The sequence below is a fragment of the Clarias gariepinus genome, chromosome 12 (assembly GCF_024256425.1).
Source record: "Clarias gariepinus isolate MV-2021 ecotype Netherlands chromosome 12, CGAR_prim_01v2, whole genome shotgun sequence".
In the NCBI taxonomy this organism is placed as follows: domain Eukaryota; kingdom Metazoa; phylum Chordata; class Actinopteri; order Siluriformes; family Clariidae; genus Clarias; species Clarias gariepinus.
In genome coordinates, this window is record NC_071111.1 from 25,524,830 (window position 1) to 25,538,971 (window position 14,142).

Below are 14,142 nucleotides of genomic sequence, written 5' to 3' on the forward strand. Positions count from 1 at the left end.
AAAGATGACTGCAAGAGCACAGAGCAGAATGCTTAAATGAGGTAAAGAAGAATCCTAGAGTGTCAGCTTAAGACTTACAGAAATCTCTGGCACATGCTAACATTTTTGTTGACACATTTACAATAAGAAAAACATTAAACAAGAATGGAGTACATGGGAGGACACCACAGAGGAAGCCATTGCTGTCCAAAAAATATATTGCAGCACGTTTAAAGTTTGCAAAAGAGCACCTGGATGTCCCACAGCACTACTGGCAAAATATTCTGTGGACAGATAAAACCAAAATTGAGTTTTTTGGAAAAAACACAAAACACTATGTGTGGAGAAGAAAAGGCACAGCACACCAACATCAAAACCTGGCGGAGGGAGCATCATGGCTTGGGGCTGCTTGGCTGCCTCAGGGGATGGACGGATTGTTGTCATTTATAGAAAATCATGAAATCTTTATGCACTTTTGTGTTTACAGGTCTGTTAGCTTTTCTGAAAGGGCATTATTTTAGCCATACTGCAGCAATTGGTAAGTCTTAGAATGCACAAATAAAAACATTATGTGGATAAATTTTTTAATGGAAAAGATTCAATAGAATTGCGATGAATTTAGTAAATGACAGTGTAATCTAAATATCTTAAAATAAATGACTTATTGAGTTTCCATCAGTCGCACATGAATGTTCCATGTTGTTTGGCCTCATGTCTAGAGACTAGCAGCATCACTGAAAATGCTGAAAAACTGGAGAGTGATGGTATTAGTACTGAAGTCTTTGTTTTTCAGACCAAGAAATGGGCAAGGTTTGACAAGGACAAAATGTCCCAAATTTAATTTGTGGATAAATGCAGACATATCTTGGTTGTTTTTCTCTCGATTTCAAGTACAATTAGCAGTGTTGAATGACTGTTGATGTTTATACATTTTGAAAAAAAAAATCTTGGTATTAATATTTTGGATGAAAATATGTTCATTCCACAATAAATAATGTTTATATAAAGAAATGCGTTCTGAGTGTAAATCAAAATGTAATTAAGTTTTTTATGCTTTTATATTTAAATTATAAATGCCTTAAATCTTTATTTGATTTAACATTCAAAGTTTATATCAAGTTCATAATTTCAGGTTAGATTTAGTAGAATATTTACATTAAGTAATATAGCCAACTCATTTATTTTGATTTAGAACAACTTTAAATTTTTGGTTTGTTTCACCTTCAGAAATTAGTTTACATGAACTTAAAAATTTTAATTTACAGTAAATGGTTTATTTACATTACGGCAATGCTAAAATATTGTGTGTGACATATTACTTAAATTTTTTTAAGTTGAGCCAGTGTTATATTTCTTTCAGTGCAGAAGGTGGCAGTAATGGAACTTAATGGATGCCAACCACCAGTAAGCACCAAGAAGAAGAAGAACTAAGTATGTCATCAACCAGCATCCACTGTTGCCATGGGTTACTAGATGCAGATGCTGACCCTCTGTCAGCATGTTAAGTACTTTGGAATGTTAATTTTTACCTCATAAGAACAACCCTAGATTATGGCTGCATAGCGTATATTGTACATCTGCAGCAGAGTTTAACCTAAAGTAATTTGACATAATGCAATCTCAAACCCAATCTCAAAGTTGGGGAAATGCCATTACAAATCAGAAGAATAAAGCTAATGTTGGCATACTGGGTAAATCTGTAAGAGCATAACAAAGAGTACCCAATGAAGGCCATCCTCAAAGCGTGCTGGGAGACAACAAATCCAATCTGCACAGCTTTAAATGGACAGGGGACACCAAAGCAAAAAGTCTAGGGCTACAGAATCAGTCCCACTGTGCCACTATACAGCACCACCATGGAAACTATTAACTCCACCAATAGATGTACGTCTAACACAAAAAATAAAGGACAACTTATCACACATCACAAGAATAATAATCCAAAACCATGTAAACACAACAGGAAATAAGAAACTAATGAGGGCTTAAAAGATATGGGTACCGCATGAACAGGGACAGTATTCTACATTCCACAGTACAAGATTCTTTCTAAGAAAAGAACAATGGACCAGCTATCAGAATATACGGTTGAACTCACAGGTATACAAATATCACTTGAATAGGTGGAGAAGAATTATCAAGTAGAGGTGATAACTGTATCAGATAGCAAGTTAGCCATTACTAGCCTGGAAACAGGAAATTCATGTAGACAAAACCATCTTCTTAGAAATAGTGTCAGAATTATACCAGAAGGGTGTAAGTAGCTCTTACCTATGGGTACCAGAACATGTAGGAGTAAAAGGAAATGAAGAAGCAGATAAAGTAAAAAACATACTAGGGAAAGATTATCTGGAAAATATATAATAAACAAATGAAACGTCTCGGGTTACTTTACTGTAACCCTGTTTCCTGAAAAGGCGGGAACGAGATGATGCGTAAAAACGCTATGGGAAACATCTTGTCATGTTGTCCGGTTGTGAAGCATGTGTTAATCAAACACGCCAAATTTTGGCTTTTATAACCTTGGTCGGGTGACGTCATCTGATGAGACGCACCTGCGGGTTATAAATAGGAGTGAACCGGAAACATTCCTCAGATTGATTTGTCTGAACGGACGTCCGGTCACGTAGGCAGTGCGGCATTGGGATGCAGCATCGAGTGTAGCCTTTAAAAGGGAACGTCTCGGGTTACTTTGCTGTAACCCTGTTCCCTGAAAAGGCGGGAACGAGATGCTGCGTCCCAATGCCGCACTGCCTACGTAAAAACGCTAAGGGAACGAGAGTACCAACGTCGCCGCACTGCAAGTGTCTGGACCCCAAGGTTGTAAAGCATGTGCGCACAAGGCCGAGAAGGTCTCAGAACTATGCCTGGGCAGCTAACTAGAGGACCCGTGGGCCCGGAGTAGCATGAACATCCAGACTATAAATGTAACAAATGTGTGCGGAGAGGACCAACCCTTCGCGTCACACACTTGATGCAGGGGAATACCTTTTGCTAGTGCAATAGATGAGGCGATCCCCCTGGTTGAATGAGCCCTGATTCCTAGAGGCGAAGTGAGCCCATGCGCCTCATAGGAGTGGGCTATAGCATCTCTCACCCAGTGTAGTGGCGGCCGCCCCCCGGTTGCAGCCCCAAAACATGTAAAAACTGCTCTGATTTACGCGACTGGCTGATGCGGTGGACGTAAATCTGAAAAGCACGTACTAGACACAGTAGGTAAAGTTTCCCCTGCTCCGAAGCTGTAAAAGGCGGAGGACAGAAGGCTTCAAAAACAATAGGGTGCATGTTGAGAATGGAACTTTCGGAAGATAGTCAGTGAGGATGCAAAATGGCCCTGACTAGCCCAGGGGCAAAGTCTAGGCAGGATGGGGAGACTGACAGATCTCCAAACCTCTTAGAGAGTTAACGGCCATTAGAAAAACCATCTTAAGGGTCAGAAACCTAAGGCGCTGACTCTAGTGGTTCAAAGGGGGGTGTCAATTGGACCTTTGAGCACGATAGATAAAACCCACAAAGGGGGCACCAACTTTCAAATACATTCCTTTTGAGGACATAAGCTCTTCTAGGGGAGGGAGCCCCTTACTATTAAGAATAGTCTTAATTACGCTGGCTGGAAGACCAGCTTGACTTAATTGGTCCCATTCAGGGACTGAAAGTAAAGGTTCCAAAGCTTGGGCCGGGGATGAAATATCGTATCTGGAATGTAAATCGCCCTGAGAGAGAGGAACCTGGTGCGATAGCACAGTCCGCCCTGGCGATTAATATATGAGACTGCCATAGTGTTGTCCACCCGCACTAAGACATGGTAGCCTCTCAACTAGAGCTGGAGGAAGTGCTTTAGGGCCAGAAATAGAGACATCCTCTCCAGCTCCCTTGGGCACCCCAGCCCGTGAGGGAAGTGTCTGTCGTTAGCATCTGCGACGACAAGACGAACTTAGAGTGGGACCCAGAGTCAGAAACCGGGGTCTGAACCACATAGGAAGGGTACAAAGCACCTGGCGCATAACCCTTATTGGGGATTGGCCCTAGAGTGAAATCCCCTGTCTTAGCCACAACTGAAATGCCGTGAGAGCTAAGATCTCTGAAAGTGATAGACACTTTCTGGTCTAGCTTGTTCCTTGAGGGTGTTGAGAATGGGTTTTGGGTCTCAATACTAGAGACAAAGATGAGCTAGGACGACATGCTGATGTCGAAGCGCTAGCTACTGAGACTGGGCCAGCCAGTCGTCTATGTAATTTAAATACGGATGCCCTGGAGTCGTAAGAGCCAGAACTACATCCATGCATTTTATATATGTGCGGGTGAGAGAGCTGGACCAAATGGAAGGACCCGATACTGGTAAGCTTTGCCCCCGAAAGCGAACCTCAGGAACCTCCTGTGTTGCGGCAATATTTCTATATGAAAATAAGCGTCCTTCAATTGATTTTCACAAATCAATCGCTTGGTAGGATTTGAGAGCAATCATTTTGACAGTCAACATTTTGAAGCTGTATTTATTTATTTTTGATAGCGGTACAGCGAAATCTAAAAATTGGACACAGCCCCCCGTTCTTCTTGGGAACCAAGAAATACCGACTGTAGTAGCCTGACTCACTGTCTGGTAGGGGAACATGTTCCATGGCCCCATTCCCCAGCAACTTCTATCAGCAGATGCGCACTTTCTGGTTTCATGGAAGTGGAGACCACGCCATTGAAACGCGGAGGGTGATGTGAGAACTGAATCCTGTAGTTTCTCTCTACAGTGCTTAGTACCCAAGGAGATATACTCGGCAGTAGCTTTCACGCTGCCAGTTTCTCAGAAAAGGGCAAAAGTCCGGCGGCTTGGTTAAACGGGGGGGTGGTGGGTAGACTATGAGAATGTTTCCCAACCAGAAGCCGTGGGTGGATAAAACCATCCGCGATGCTCTGAGATCTCGCACCACTGCCTACAACACGGGACTTGCGACGAGGGACATGGAACCATACAAGGCTCCGTCATACAACGTCCGGAAGGCGGTGAAAGAGGTGAAGCAGCGCTACAAGAGAAAACTAGAGTCACAACTCCAACAGAGTGACTCTAGGAGCCTGTGACAGGGATTAAGGGCAATTACGGACTATAAAACACCAACATCCGGTATGACAGACGAGCTGAACAAATTCTATGCTCGCTTCGAAGCTGCAGCTAAAGACGCTAGCAATGCTAATGCTAGGAAGCGCGTTCATCATCTCCGAGCATGACGTGAGGAGAGCCTTCAAGAGAGTGAACACCAGGAATGCAGCAGGACCAGACGGCATCTCAGGTCGTATTCTAAGAGCCTGCGCAGACCAGCTAGCACCTGTGTTCACTAAGATATTTAACATCTTTTTATCTCAGTCGGTGATCCCCACATGCTTCAAAGAGTCCATCATAGTTCCTGTCCTGAAGAAACCTCATCCTGCTTCTCTCAATGACTATCGCCCTGTAGCCCTCACCTCAGTAGTGATAAAGTGCTTTGAACGCCTGGTCAGAGAATTCATAATTTCTTCACTACCGGACACACTTGACCCACTACAGTTACATACCGTAGAATCGGTCCACAGACGATGCAATCTCACATTTTCTCCACACATCGCTCACTCACCTGGATACTAGGAAAGGGAATTATGTTAAAATGCTCTTCATTGACTACAGCTGTGCATTTAATACCATAATTCCCTCCACACTCACCACCAAGCTGGAGCACCTGCGACTCAGCTCATCAATGTGTCAGTGGATCTCCAATTTTCTGACTGGCAGACCACAGGCAGTAAGGATGGGCAGACATGTCTCAGCCTCACTCACTCTCAGCACTGGAGCCCCCCAGGGTTGTATTCTGAGCCCCCTGCTGTACTCTTTGTACACCCACGACTGCGTGGCCACTACCAACTCCACTGCCATCATCAAGTTTGCTGACGACACTGTCGTGGTGGGCCTGATCATCAACAATGATAAGTTGGCCTACCTAGAGGAGATTGGAAATCTGGAGAACTGGTGCCAGAGGAACAATCTCCTCCTGAACGTCAGCAAGACAAAGGAGCTGATAGTGGACTTTAGTACAAAGCAGGAGAGGAACTACCAGACCCCCATCATCAACAGGAGCCCAGTAGAGAGAGTGGACAGCTTCCGATACCTCAGTGTTCACATCACGCAGGACCTGTCATGGTCCTGTCACATCAACACCGTGGTGAAAAAGGCCCGGCAGCATCTCTACCACCTCAGACGCTTGAGAGACTTCAGACTGCCCTCTAAGGTGCTCAGGAATTTCTACTCCTGTACCATAGAGAGCATCCTGACGGGAAACATCACGACCTGATTTGGAAACAGCACCATGCAGGACAGACGAGCTCTACAGAGGGTGGTGCGATCAGCTGAGCGCATCATCCGCACCGAGCTCCCTGACCTGCACTCGATCTACAGCAAGCGGTGCTGGACCAAGGCCAGAAAGATCGTGAAGGACCTCAGCCATCCCAACAATAGACTGTTCTCTCGGTTGCGGTCTGGGAAGCGATTCCGCTCCCTGAAGGCCAACACAGAGAGACTGAGGAGGAGCTTCTTCCCGCAGGCGATAAGGTCTCTCAATTACACCACCACACAGGAGTAATATCTTTTTAAACATTGACATTGACTGGACAATCATGGACACATTCATGCAATACATATTTATATATCTGACCATTGCACATGACACTTTCTTAAGTCACTTTTCATGCATATTTGCACAGCCATTGCCACTTTACAATTTTTATATATCCTTTTTTTCCCCTATATTCCTATATTTCTATATCTTGTAATATTTTTATTATGCCCTTATTTGTACAGTTTATTTTACAAGTTAAATTTATTTTCTTTCGTATTTCTTTTTATTAATATTTATTCCTTATATATAGTTTTTATTTTCTTTTTAAGGTCACTGGCGGTCATACAAGCATTTCACTGCATATCGTACTGTGTATGACTGTGTATGTGACAAATAAAATTTGTTACATAAAATTTGAAATGGAAAGGCAAGAGTTTAGGAGTGATAGTAGGGACTTTGAATGTTGGGACTATGACAGCGAAGGCAAGAGAGTTGGTTGATATGATGCAGAGAAAGAAGGTGGATATACTGTGTGTCCAGGAGAACAGGTGGAAAGGTAGCAAGGCTAGAAGCTTAGAAGCAGGGTTCAAATTGTTTAAAGATAGAGATGGAAATGTACTGACAGGTGCCAGGAGGGTGATGGGAAGATGGAAGGCGTACTTTACAGAGTTGATAAATGAGGAAAATGAAAGAGAACAAAGAGTAGAAGAGGTGACTGTTGTGGAGCAGGAAGTAGCAAATATTAGTAAAAGTGAGGTGAGGAGGGCGTTGAAGAAAATGAAGAGTGGAAAGGCTGTTGGTCCTGATGACATACCTGTGGAGGTATGGAAGTGCTTAGGAGGGGTGGCTGTAGAGTTTCTGACTAGTTTGTTTAACAAGATTTTGGAGAGTGAGAGGATTTCAGAGGAATGGAGGAGAAGTGTATTGGTGCCGATTTTTAAGAACAAGGGAGATGTGCAGAGCTGTGGCAATTACAGCTAATGAGCCATACAATGAAGCTGTGGGAAAGAGTAGTGGAAGCTAGGTTAAGGGCAGAGGTAAACATTTGTGAGCAGCGATATGGTTTCATGCCTAGAAAGAGTACATCAGATGCAATATTTGCTTTGGGGATGCAGGTGTCTTTGTAGATTTAGAGAAAGCATACGACAGGGGCCCCAGAGAGGAGCTGTGGAGTTGTATGAGGAAGTCTGGAGTGGCAAAGAAGTATTAGAGTGGTGCAGGACATGTATGAGAGCTGTAAGACAGTGGTGAGATGTGCTGTAGGTGTGACAGAAGAGTTCAAGGTGGAGGTGGGTCTGCATCAAGGATCGGCTCTGAGCCCCTTCTTGTTTGCTATGGTGAGTGACAGGATGACAGATGAGGTTAGACAGAAGTCTCCATGGACAATGATGTTTGCAGATGATATTGTGCTTTGTAGCGAGAGCAGTAAACAGGTAGAGGAAAATTTGGAGAGGTGGAGGTACGCTCTGGAAAGCAGAGGAATGAAGGTTAGTCACACATACATGTGTATGAATGAGAGGGAACCAAGAGAAATGGTGAGGCTACAGGGAGCAGAGGTAAAGAAGGTGCAGGACTTTAAGTACTTAGAGTCAACGGTCCAGAGCAATGGAGAGTGTGGAAAGGAGGTGAAGAGGCGTGTACAGGCAGGTTGGAATGGGTGGAAAAAATGTCAGGTGTGTTATGTGATAAAAGAATATCAGCAAGAATGAAAGAAAAGGTGGAGGTCTAGAGGAAGACCAAAGAGGAGATTTATGAATGCAGTGAGAGAGGTCATGAAGTTAGATAGGATAGGGTTAGATGAAGGCAGATAATTCGCTGTGGTGACCCCTGAAAGGGGACAGCTAAAAGACAAAGAGGAAGAAGATCATACAGTTTATGGCTGTGTACATGTCAAATTAAAATTAAGTTTGATTTACGTGTCGGTGGCATTGTTGGTGGATGAGCCGTTCTCTGTGTGTTAGAACTGTTAGGTAGCTCAATTTTGGTAAACAGCGTCGCTATGTCAGGACAAAACTGCTGGATCAGAAACACTGCCATAGCAGGTCACATGATCATTTGAGAAACAAAATTACAAATAAGATTTTTTTTTCTAAGGTTGAAAAGGCATGATGATTATAAACAGCATCACATCAGGCCAACCTATCAGTAATGCAGTCTCACCTTTAACAACCTGGCACCTGAAATCTCTGCTCTGATGAAGCACCCATCACCCAACACACTGCCTTGGGTATGACTCTAAAAACAATCTAAAAAATCCTTTCACTAGATATTCCACATGTTTACATTTCTGTTTGGATTGATAGCTAATAATCCATCTGACCCAAAGACTCTGTGAAAAATCATCAGTGTGCAGTGAAAAGAAACAATCTTCCTCCTCAGGACATTGATGATCAACCTAAAACTTCTGCTTCAGTCTCACTATTAGAGAATGTGTCTTACTGAGGAGCAGGTCATGTGACTCTCAGAGAGATGATCTTACCTCAGTGTCTCCAGTTTACAGTGAGGATTCTCCAGTACAGCACAGAGACACTTCACTCCTGAGTCTCCTACATTATTCCATGACAGATCCAGTTTTCTCAGGTGTGAGGGGTTTGATCTCAGAGCTGAAGTCAGAGCAGCACAGCTTTTATCTGAGACACCACAATCCCACAACCTGTAGAGCGACACAATGACACACTGTTCATCACCAGATTTTTTTTATTTATTTAAGACTTATTTTAAAGCTGATGTGTTTGTTTATTCAGTTTATTCTAATTAACAATGTGTAAATAAGATGTGTGTATATTTACAGTATGTTTACGCACAATCAAAAAAAGTCTTAAACATGGTGGAAAACAAATGGAAAGATATAATGTAAAGTATAAATCATTTACAGTAATTAAAAAACTATTAATATTCATGTCTATAAACCACACTATTTGCTGATCATTTATTGTTAAATAGATATTTCTGAATTATAAATCTCATGGAGAGTAAAAAATGTCTACAAATTGGATCCATCAAGTTCTTCAGGTTTAAAAGTGAAATTCACAGTAAATAAAAATTCTACAGAAAGACTGACATAAAGAGTAAGAGTCAGATATGCTGAGATTTTGTGCATTTCAAAAATGATCATCCCAAATTTTTTTTTTTTTTTAAATGCTCTTTGTGGATTGGAGTTTGGAGATTTTTTACATACATTATTTTAATCATATCTTTACAGAGCTTGTGGACTTGTGTGTAAGGTTTCCTGATACAGTATGTCTCTCTATGAGCTCTACTGAGCCAAAAGCTTAAATATCCTTTTTGCTGATAATTAACTGAGAACTTCAGAAACATCATGTGTGCATGTTTGTCCCTTTCTCCCAGTGCAAGTGTATGGAGGTGCGACGGATGCATCAGGCAATACTGTTCGTCTTGTCACGTTCCGGCCAGTCTAGGGTTGGCAAGGCCGATGACAAGATAAAAAAAAGGTTGAATTTAAGCCCCTCTCCTGTCCCAGCTTCAAGAATTACAACAGAGATTTCCAAGAAGTAACAGGTTTATTTTTGTTCACAGTAAATAGGTAGGAAGCATCGTGTCGGAAAGGGATCAAGGGAAAAAAAATAAACATAACGGGAAACTAACTAGATTTGCCGCGTTAACTTATCTACTAAATAAAAAGACAAAAAAAAATACAGAGACCTTCCCTGTCTCCCTAACTGGCCAGAAACAAGGAGAAAATAAGAAGCCATCAAAACTAAAAAGGTAATCCCCAACCTACAGCTTCCGATTCGAACAGGAGAAAGAACAGATAGGCTATTTAAATAAAAAGTAAGCCACAATAAATGAGCATTTAAACTCTCGCTTCCCTCGTAATTTCCTGCAGTTGGATCCAAGAGAGAGAGAGAGTGAGAGAGAGAAAAAAACTGCGCACTCTCCAAGGCACGCAACATTTACACACATCCATTCAATTCAATCAATTTAATAAGTAAACTACGTCCAGGGACGTAACACCCCCACCCTTAGTTACAAAACCAGGTTTGTAATAAAATCAAATTACACATTCGATTTATCATACACATAGATGCAATTAGTTATCCTCAACATAAGCCCTGGATAACACATCAGCTACCAGGTTTTCTGCACCTTTTTTATAGCGTATATCCAAGTAGAATTCCTGAAGAATTAGTGCCCATCTCATTAGACGTTGGTTAGAGTTTGACATACGCGACAGAAACGTTAAAGGATTATGATCCGTGTACACTATAATTCAGTTCCCAGAACTTAGGTACACTTCAAAATGTTGGAGGGCTAGAAGTAAGGCTAATACCTCTTTTTCGACGGTACTATAATTTTGCTGACACCTGGTGAACTTTTTCGAAAAGTAACTGACAGGATGTTCAATATCAGCATCATCGGGCTGCATCAGCACCGCACCAGCGCCACGAGCACTAGCGTCAACATGCAGTGTAAAGGGCAAATCGAATTTCGGAGCAGATAATATTGGAGCACTGCACAGCAAGTCTTTGGCAGAGCAAAAGGCGGACTCACATTTTTCATCCCAAGTGAATTTGCGGTCAGTGCTTAGGTAATCGGTAAGGGGTGCAACCACCGTGGCGAAGTTCTTACAAAACCCCCTGTAATACCCGGTCATACCTAAAAAACGTCGTAATTCACGTTTGTTGGTAGGTGAAGGGAACTCTGCGATAGCTTCAACCTTAGCACTCACAGGTTTGACTTAACCTTGCCCCACTACCTTTCCCAAATACCTAACCATCGCTTTAGCGAATTCACATTTACCAAGGTTAAGGGTTAACAAAGCATCAGCCAAGCTCTTTAAAACTGAGTTAAGGGTGCATAAGTGGTCATCCCACGACATGAAATAAACAACTACGTCATCAAGATAAACTTCGCAGTCTTGTATCTCAGACAGTAACGTCTGCATTAATCGTTGGAACGTGGCAGGTGCATTCCGCATTCCAAAGGCCATCACAGTATATTGCATAAATGTGTCAGGCGTGACGCAAGCGGAGATCTCAGAAGCGTGCCGCGTTAATGGCACCTCCCAGTAGCCTTTGAGAAGGTCAAGCTTGGTGACAAAACGTGATGAACCAACTCGGTCGAGACAGTCTTCAATTCTAGAGAAAGGAAAAGAGTCTGCCTTGGTTACATTATTCACCTTGCGAAAATCCGTACAAAACTGAAGGGAACCATCAGATTTGGGGACTAAAATACAAGGTGTACTCTATGGGCTTTGACTGGCGACAGCAAAACCATTATGCACCAAGTACTCAACTTCATTTTTCATCAACTGACGTTTGTACGGGTTCACTCTTTAAGCATGCTGTTTGATGGACGTACTTCGATTCACATCAATGTCATGCACCAACACGTTAGTTTGAGAAGGAACAACCTCATCGTTAAACAGTGTAGGACACCTGTGGATCAACTTTATAATATCACTACGGTGTTCTTCAGGCAAATATGAGAGATAAGACGGCAGTGTGGACAGAATAGCAGAATTTTCAAGCCTCCCACAAGAAGTTTGAGCATCTGTGCCAAATAAACCATCTGCCTCAGGTAAATAACCAGCAGTCAGACTAACTACATTCACAGCAGACACACTGTTATTTTTAGAACTCACATCAGATTTAGTTCTGTCAACAAAGGTTTTCAACATGTTTATGTGGCAGATCCTACTTTTACGCCATCGATCGGGAGTGAGAACAGTGTAATTCGTTTCACTCAGTTTCTTTCCAATTTTGTACAGGCCAACAAACCGCGCATGCATAGGCGAGCTGGGCACAGGCAACAACACAAGCACGGAATCCCCAGGTTGAAAACTACGAGCAACACTCTTACGGTCATACCTCGTTTTCATCCTGGCTTAAGTAACAGAAAGATGTTGCTTAGCTACCTCCCAAGCTTTATGGAGATGCTCACGGAACGTACTCACATACTCCAAAATGGGCATCCGGGGAGTCCCTTTAGAAAGAAACTGTTCGCAATTAGGTTCAATGGTCCACGAACAGTGTGACCGAACACGAGTTCGGCAGGACTAAACCCTAATGACTCCTGCACAGTGCTTCGCACGGCCAACATTAAGAGAGGCAAACCATCTACCCAGTCTTTGCCAGTTTCGATGCAGTACGTGCGCAGCATTGACTTGAGCGTCTGATGGAAGCGCTAGAGCGCACCTTGCGACTCCGGATGATAGGCTCTCGACATTTCATGCTGCACTTGAAGTTCAACTGTTCGAACAAGTTGTAGGTGAAATTCGTTCCCTGATCCATTTGAATTACTTTATGTAATCCGAACGTAGAACAGAATTTAACTAACTCTTTCACTACCGCTTTAGTGGTGATCGAGCGCAGGGGCACGGCTTCTGGGTAGCGCGTAGCGGTACACATTATTGTGAGGATGTACAGATGACCAGATTTAGCTTTAGGCAAGGGCCCTACGCAGTCAAGAATGAGTCTTTCGAAAGGCTCTCCTATAACAGGAATAGGCTGAAGCGGAGCTTGAGGAATTAACTGATTAGGTTTCCCCGCCAGTTGGCAGATGCGACAGGATCGAACAAATGCAGATACTGAAGATTTCATACTTAGCCAAAAGAAATGCCTAGCGATATGATCATGCGTTTTTGTAACACCAAGGTGTCCTGAGCAAATATGCTCGTGGGCTAGCTTCATTATTTGAGCTTGATAACCAGTAGGGAGAATGATTTGATAAACCCCTTTACGGTCAGACTCGGACGGCTTTTACCAGCGCATTAGCACACCGACGTCCCAACAATAACCTACCGGTGCGTCAGACATTTGCGTTCTTCCTGCAGCAGCTTCAACACATGCACGTAACGATGCGTCAGATTTTTGAGCAGCAATTAATTGTTTTCTACCCACTTTTAAAGCAGAATCACTTTTTCTTAAGCACTCATCATTTTGGGACAGTTACAGTTGCACAAGTAATTTACATTCCGTGCTCGCCGGCGATGAAACCAAGAACGAACTCAAAAGGTCAAGGACATCGTAATTTTTTTTTTTCTGGGCACGAGTTACAGCGCACGACGGAAAAAGAGCAGGGAACTGCGTCTGCACGTTATTTTGGTCGCTTAAAACAGGCACTGCAGATACGATTGGGTACGGGAAAACTTTAGTTCCAGCCAAATCATTACCTAGAATCATGTCCACCCCCTCCACAGGCAAGTGGGAATGCACCCCAATGTTCACAGGGCCAGAAACAAGGTCGGATTTCAAATGGACAGTGTGCAGTGGCACTGAAGTACATCTCATTTCGATACCACGAATGAGTACATTATTACCAGTATACGATTTCGGCGAGAACGGTAGCGTACTTTCCAGTATGATTGACTGGGCGGACCCTGTATCCCTTAACATTATAATAGATTTAGGACCGGAAGAATCATCTATGAGTGCTACTGTACACGTTTGTAAAAATGACTCGAAGGGAGAAGAATTTGCTTGCGAACCTGACCGTTCAGGAACAGAGGTAAACGCTACCCCTTTTGGCTTACCACCTGCCTTCTGCTGCCAAACCTTACAATTTGAGATCAAGTGGCCAGGATCATGGCAATAAAAACAAACTTGTTTCCTATCGGGCCGTTTTG

At 42.9% G+C, this 14,142-nt stretch overlaps 1 pseudogene; it reads right to left on the reverse strand.

Moving 5' to 3' along the window:
* LOC128533815 (NLR family CARD domain-containing protein 3-like) overlaps positions 1-14,142 on the reverse strand; it is a 54,289-nt pseudogene that overhangs the window by 12,049 nt on the left and 28,098 nt on the right.